This window comes from Polypterus senegalus, chromosome 3 (genome assembly GCF_016835505.1).
Source record: "Polypterus senegalus isolate Bchr_013 chromosome 3, ASM1683550v1, whole genome shotgun sequence".
Taxonomy (NCBI): domain Eukaryota; kingdom Metazoa; phylum Chordata; class Cladistia; order Polypteriformes; family Polypteridae; genus Polypterus; species Polypterus senegalus.
Genome location: NC_053156.1, coordinates 41,715,004 through 41,722,771, shown reverse-complemented (window position 1 = coordinate 41,722,771; position 7,768 = coordinate 41,715,004). Strand labels below are relative to the sequence as shown.

General features: G+C 40.0%; 1 pseudogene; it reads left to right on the top strand.

Moving 5' to 3' along the window:
- Nucleotides 1–434: 434 nt before the first annotated feature.
- LOC120525074 lies at nt 435–3,006 on the top strand (annotated as a pseudogene).
- Nucleotides 3,007–7,768: the final 4,762 nt, after the last annotated feature.

Sequence of the window (7,768 nt, the reverse complement as noted above, 5' to 3'; positions counted from 1 at the left end):
TTACCCAGGATGTCCAATGCAGGATGTGGCAGCACTACCCATCCAGTGTACCATCAAATCACTCGAATTATGTATATTAATCAAAACATGAAGAATAAAAATAGAAAATGTAATTGGAAAACGTGAAATTCTTTTGAAGAGTTAAAAAGAACTGCGCTCTCGCAAAGCAGTTACATTTAATTTATTGTAGTCAAAGCACAAATTAGACGTAACGTACATAATAAATTAAAATTGAGCTGTAAGCTTAAAACTGCCAAATCCAGAGGATAATTGACTCAATGAACACAATGAACACATGCAGATCTGAAGACTTTTAATTGTGGACTTCACCAATGAATGAGCAGGACGTATCTTCTAGTAACGAGGTGCAGGTGTCCTCTCAGGTGCTGTCGAGCAGCGCGCACGGTGCGCAGTAAGTCGTAACTATAACTGGACAGGCGCAGGCATCTTGTGCTTTTACGGCAGTTTGACTTTTTTCTTTTCTGGGTCCATCATGGGACGCAACGCTGTATGTCAACTGCTCTCTTTTGGGCTGCTTTATTTTGTTGTCTTAGATGTTTCTGATTCCACAAGAGAACAACAGCATCAGCAGGCTGTACTGAATTTTGACCTGCCTTCGTCGGTTCAGAGAGCGGTGTCTACGCAAACCGTATCTGCTCAATGCACGGAGATGGCTGTCCTCGTGTCTATCGACCCTGATCTCCTGGGTATTCAGCATCCAGTCCAGCCGTCTGATTTGTCCATCGGAGGCTGTGGAGTAACCAGACAAGTTACGTCGCCCCCGGAGTTTGTGATTGAGGCTCCATTGCAGGGGTGTGGTAGCACCGTCACGGTGAGCCTGTCAACTGGCTGTTGGTTTTAATAATCCTTCTCCTTTTGTGTGTTGTGTTTTTTATTAAAAAAAAAAAAAGCTGCCTAGTAGTCTAGTGCTACATTAACAAATCGGAAAGTGTCCTAGAATTTCACTCTGAGCTTTCCAGTATCCTTTGAACTTGATGCAAAATGCTTAAAAAGCTAATCATTTCTTCTCTGTTGCTGTGGGTTTGAAAAAACAGATGCTTGCTGATGACATCGTGTACAGCTTCACACTTGTATACAACCCCTCTCAAATTCCAGGGATTCCCATTATACGAACCAATGCAGCTGCAGTGCAGATTGAATGTCATTACCCCAGGTAAGATGTGACTGCTATGCAATCGAATTAGGATAAAAGCCTTTATACCAAGCAAACACAAGAGGCCATATTGTCCCATTTTTAACTGTCATAAAGCATTTTGACTTGTCTTTCATATAAAATTGCATGTTCTAACTGTCTTTCCAGTAAGCTTAGTATGGTCATAACCACTTGCCTTTCCCATAGGCGTCACAACGTCAGCAGTAATGCACTTAATCCAACTTGGATCCCTTATACTTCCACCAAATCTGGTGAAGATTTGCTCGGCTTCTCTCTGGTTATAATGAATAGTAAGATTACCTTGGGTAGCAGTTTTGTACTTGTTTGCAAGTTTCTGTACAATGGTTACCTGTAGTGGACTTTGCATTAACATTTTTGTAGGTGACTGGAGTGCGCCAAGGTCTACTAACCTATTCTACTTGGGTGATCTCATCAACCTTCAAGCCTCTGTAGGTAATGGCAACCATGTGCCTCTGCGGCTGTTTGTGGACAAGTGTGTGGCTTCGCAAGCTTTGGGTTTTCCTCCCAAAACTACACTTTTATTGGCAACAGTGGGTGAGGAAGCTTTTTTCCTCTCATCTCCCACTTGGTTCCAAGAGGGGTATTCCCTTTGTACTTCTACTAATTGCCTTGCCTTTTCAGGTGTTTAACTGACAGCAAGCTGACCGGTTCCAATTCCCAGTTCATAACTCCCAGAAATACTCAGTCTACCCTTCAGTTTGAATTAGATGCCTTCCGCTTTTATGGAAATGGTGGAAGTTCTGTAAGACTGCTGCATTTGGTTGGGTTTATTCTCTCCACAGAAGTATTTTTATAGGTGGCTTAATGTATGCTGCCTTTCCTGTTTTGTGATTGCAGATCTACATTACCTGCCATCTGAAGGTTACCTTGGCTTCTCGGAATATTGACTCCTTGAACAAGGCCTGTTCTTACATTCAAGGACTGAATCAGTAACTAGCTTGATTTTGGTTTTTTTTTTTTTTTGCTGCTTTTTTCCTAATGCAGATCTTTATTTTAGATGGAAGTCTGTGGATGGGAATGACCAGGTGTGTAGTTGCTGTAACACCAACTGTGCTGCCAACCTCCCTGGAAGGAGGTATTTGGATCAGTTTAATATAAAGCAGAGAAGGAGTGGTATGTGATTATTAAGACTGGCTTTTTAATATGCTGCTTAAGGTATTAATGTAATGAGTGTGTTATTTTGCTTAATAGTTAAAATGCCAGCCGAATGGGATGACACCATTGTGGTGGGCCCACTGTTACTTAAAGGAGAACCTCAGCCAATAGAGTCCAGGTACCTGACAAATGCTGAAGAAAAGTCCTCAGGCAAGTCTTTTCTAATCTGAAGTTGTAATTCTTTGGTTCTAAAGCATGATGGGATTCAATGATTGACTAAATGTCTAATGGGGTCCGTGCACTGAAAGATCTCCATCTTAATGGAAACTTGACTGGCTCAGATGTGGTTTAAAAGCAAGCTTCTGGTTCTTGCTGTAAGAGCAGCATGGCTTACCAAACATTTCTCTAGAGAAAATGGAATTAACAGTATTTTGTCTAAGCTTGTGTTGCAATAGTATCCTTTTACTGTTATTTGGTAATCTAGCAATAGTAACCATCTTGAAATGATATGGCTAAAATTTTACCAATCCTGGGTTTAATTGTGTTTTTAGGTTCTTCCCTGCAGGCTGAAGTTTTGGGTGCAGTACTAGGTGTTCTTGGATTAGCATGTTGTGCCTTTCTTCTGTTTCTTTTGTACAGAAAACCTAATTGAAAATTTTGTTAAATGCATTTTTGTTTTGCTATATGCTTTAACAATAAATTGCTGTTAACATGAACTTTTTGTAGTTGTAATTTTCACAAGCCATTTGTAGGAAGTGTAGTCTGCTGTTGCATGTTTAGAGACGTTACAGACCCAACTGGTTATTTTGGTGCTGGTATAAACCATATCCAGCCAATAGATACACAATTGGTGTTTAAACTTAACGCTTTAGATAAAATCCAACCACCTGCAATACTGCCTTGAACCGGGCTTTGCCATTTCACTTTAATGACTGGCCTGACAGCAGCAGATTACATTAAAACTTAGTATTCAAGGAAAACATTGGTTCCCTTCATAGGGACATGAGCTAAAATAGCAGGTCTCACCTGTAGGGACAGGTAATACAAGAGGGGTCTGGGTTTAGTTGACAGCTTAATTTTTATTAAACTTTCCCATCAGTCTTGGATCTTGGCCCAATATAGTTAACCTTTCTCAGCCTTCCAGTTGAGAGGCAAATTGTCGGGCATCATTACTAGGCAATGCCTTGTATTGAGGCCTCTTTATAAAATTTTTTTTTTGTTTAAATGCTTAATCATGCAAGACCTCTGTAAATTAAGCAAAGTTTTACTCGGTTAATGTTGCATTTAGATGAATCTTTAAAAATGTATACAAGTTCTTTGCAGAATTTTTTTTGTTTAAAATACCAGCTCCATTTTGCTGGAGAATTAAGTGAATTGCAAGTCAAAGTATTCAGATTGACTTAATCTCACAGGTAATTGACATGCTTGAAGACAGCTGTTTAAGTGTATCATTTGGCATTATTGGCTGTGTTTGTGCAGCCTATTGTCTATACAGGTGTTGTACAACTTAACACTGCCATTGCTGGTAATCTTTGAGGATATAGCTAAAGGCTGTGTGTGTTGGGTTTTTCTTGCCCTCCCCCTTTCTCACAAAGCCTCGCACGCCTTTTGGAGTTAAGGGTACAACTACAGCCTACAATAGACCATCCAACAAAAATACCACAACTTGTTCAGGGTGAGCAAAGGATCAAAAGTTTAATTTACAACATGAAAAGTTTACTTGAGACTTTCAAGTTTATCAAAAAAAAATTGAGAAATCACATGTAAATAAGTACTTGCAACCTTTGCCATTGAGCTCAGGTGCATCCTGTTTCCACTAATCATCCTTGAGGTTTCTGCAGCTTAATTGGAGTCCACCTGTGGTAAATTCAGTTGATTGGACATGATTTGGAAAGGCACACACCTGTCTATATAAGGTCCCACAGTTGACAGTTCATGTCAGAGCACAAACCAAGCATGAAGTCAAAGGAATTGTCTGTAGACCTCTGAGACAGGATTGTCTCGAGGCCCAAATCTGGGGAAGGTTACAGAAATTTCTGCTTGGAGGCCACTGTGCTCATTGGGACCTTCAATCATCCATAAGTGGAAGATGTTTGAAACCACCAGGACTCTTCCTAGAGCTGGCCCGCCATCTAAACTGAGCGATCAGGGGAGATGGGCCTTAGTCAGGGAGGTGACCAAGAACCCAATGGTCACTCTGTCAGAGCTCCAGAGACCTCCTGTGGAGAGAGGACAATCATCTCTGCAGCAATCCACCAATCAGGCCTGTATGGTAGAGTGGCCAGACGGAAACCACTCCTTAGTAAAAGGCACGTGGCAGCCTGCCTGGAGTTTGCCAAAAGGCACCTGAAGGAGACTCGGACCATGAGAAACAAAATTCTCTGGTCTGATGAGACAAAGATTGAACTCTTTGGTGTGAATGCCAGGCGTCACGTTTGGAAGAAACCAGGCACCGCTCATCACCAGGCCAATACCATCCCTACAGTGAAGCATGGTGGTGGCAGCATCATGCTGTGGGGAAGTTTTTCAGCAGCAGAATCTGGGAGACTAGTCGGGATAAAGGGAAAGATGACTGCAGCAATGTACAAAGACATCGTGGATAAAAACCTGCTCCAGAGCGCTCTTGACCTCAGATTGGGGTGATGGTTCATCTTTCAGCAGGACAACCCTAAGCACACAGCCAAGATATCAAAGGAGTGGCTTCAGGACAACTCTGAATGTCCTTGAGTGGCCCAGACTTGAATCTGATTGAACATCTCTGGAGAAATCTTAAAATGGCTTTGCACCAATGCTTCCTATCCAACCTGATGGAGCTTGAGAGGTGCTGCAAAGAGAAATGGGCGAAACTGGCCAAGGATGGGTGTGCCAAGCTTGTGGCATCATAGTCAAAAAGACTTGAGGCTGTAATTGCTGCCAAAAGTGCATTGACAAAGTATTGAGCAAAGGCTGTGAATACTTATGTACATGTGGGGTTTTATTTCTTATTTTTTTAATTTGCAAAAACCTCAAGTAAACTTTTTTCAAATTGTCATTATGGATGTTATGTGTAGAATTCTGAGGAGAAAAATGAATTTAATCCATTTTGGAATAAGGCTGTGACATAAAATGTGGAAAAAGTGATGTGCTGGGAGTACTTTTCCGGATGCACTGTATATTGAATGGAAAGAATTCTTGCAACGATGTTTACTAGGCAAAATTTTCCAAGCTTATCTAACTTGGTCTGTGCCTACATCAATTCACACTGTGTACTGGTGGCAGTTTGCCACCTGGATGGTGGCACACTACTATTCTCACCATGTAGCCTCCATAGTGCCCTGAAAGTTTTTTTTTGATTCTCCACCTCTTGAATATTCAAATTTACTTCAGTTTCATTTTCTGCCTCTTGGTTCCTCTGCCATGGGCTTTTAGCAAAGATGACACTTAGAAACATCTGCATCTTTTATAGGCTCAGTAGATTGAGTATTCAGAAAGGATTGTTTTTTGCTATGTGGTTACTGACCAGCCGGGAATAGGATTAGCTAAAAGGATGTATATGCACTCCTACCTGATCAATTTGAGATTTATAAAAACATTTTTTGACACTATTAGGGGAGGCACACCCACAGAAGCCTCAAAACTGTGTTTACACAAAGTGAATTGGAATCTATGCAATGCTTTGTACAGAAGGGCCCACATGCCTTGATTTAACCATTTCATTTTTAAATGGTGCAATTAAGCATTAACTGTATCCCTTTCAAATAACTAGTATGTCAGTCACATGAAAACTCAGTTAAAGTCCTTGGTCACCTTCTGTTAGTCTCCTTAAAGGCTTCTGTACACTGTCTGGAAGTTGATAATGAGTCCACTATGACTCCTAAATCCTTCTCATGCTGTGTACTTTAAATTTTTAATCATCCCATTGTAAATTCATGCCTAACATTGTAAATTCATATGTGTAATTTTTTACTTGCATTAAGTTTACTCTTCCAAAAATCTGCCCATGCCAGTATGCTGTCTAAGTCCCTCTGTACTGATTCAGCAGATCCACCTAGTCTGGCATCAACTGCAAACTTAACCGACTTATTTATATTCCATGCCAACTATTCAGTAAAACTCCCATTCTTTCAATGTGTTGCTCGATCCTTTCTATGATTTCTTCCATTAATTTACCTGTGATGCACATTAAGCTTGTTGACGTGTAATTGCTTGGATTTGCCTGATCATCCGTTTTATTTAACAGGATAATTGCCATTTTCCAGTTTATTTCTTCAGTGTGCAGTGACTTCCTAAAATATGTACTTGGTAACCTTCCTAAGGACCTGAAATAAATTAACTCCTGTTCCTGGTGATTTGATTTCAGCCCATTTAATCTAAGCAGTACTTCTCCCCCTACAATTTCCAAATCCCTCAGTACCTCCTTAGTAGTCCCTTTTACCTCTAGGAGGTTATGAGTTTCCTCACTTGTAAAGACTTCAGAAAAATTTGAGTTTAGAGCATCTGCTTTTTTCACTTCCTAAATTTCCATTTATTATTCCTGATGTAAGTTATCTCCCTTTACTGTTATTGTGGGGTTATCTTTTGCCTTCTCTGCTATATTCCTCTTGAAGTGTCTCTTAGCTTCCCTATTATCCTTCCTAATGGTTGCCCTCATGCTCTTATATACCCAATGATTAACACTGAAGTTATGAGTCTTATACAACTTACACAACTTTTTTTTTTCTTTGCTGCAGCTTTTTCAACGTTTTATTAACCCACTATTGAGTTTTTTTTTCCTTACAAATTTAGGTATGTACCTGTCCTGCGTTTCGTGTAAAATGTTTTTAAATTTGTTCCAGTGCTTCTCAACTGCCTCCATTTTAAAAGCATATCTCTGTCTATCCTCCTTAGACTTTACCGTATCTGCTCAGTTTTCTCTACCAACGTTAATTTTAACAGTTTGTCTTTACATCCACACTGTTCCAAAACACTGAGAACTGAATAATGTTAGTTACTTGACCTCAGTGGTTGAGTCACCTCTACACCCTAAATTCTATCCTGATTATTACAAAATACTAAACTGTGCTAATGAACAGTCACTGATAACTTCTAAAAACTCCTAATCTTTTTGGTTCACTGTTTGCAAGGTTTTCCCAGTTAATATTTGGGTATTTAAAGTTCCCTATGTCTATAATATCTGCCTATAAATTTTGCAGATGTACAATTAAAAAGTTTTGCAATTAAATTACTGTCTGCATTGGGCAGACTTTCACACTCCTAAACTATCACCTCTTTCCCTTTTGCTTTCCAGTCAAAGCCAGATGTCCTCACTAAGGTGGAGCTCACCTTCCAACTTAATAGGATGAGCATTTGAATTCTGTTAGAAAGAATCAGAAAAGGAGGCAGGGGTTGCTATTTATGCCAATCCTTCCTAAAACACATGTGCATCCCTCCGTGTTCTATTCATTCCCATCCTTGTTTTGCCAATTTTATTGCTATAATATCCTAATTATGCTCAGCTAC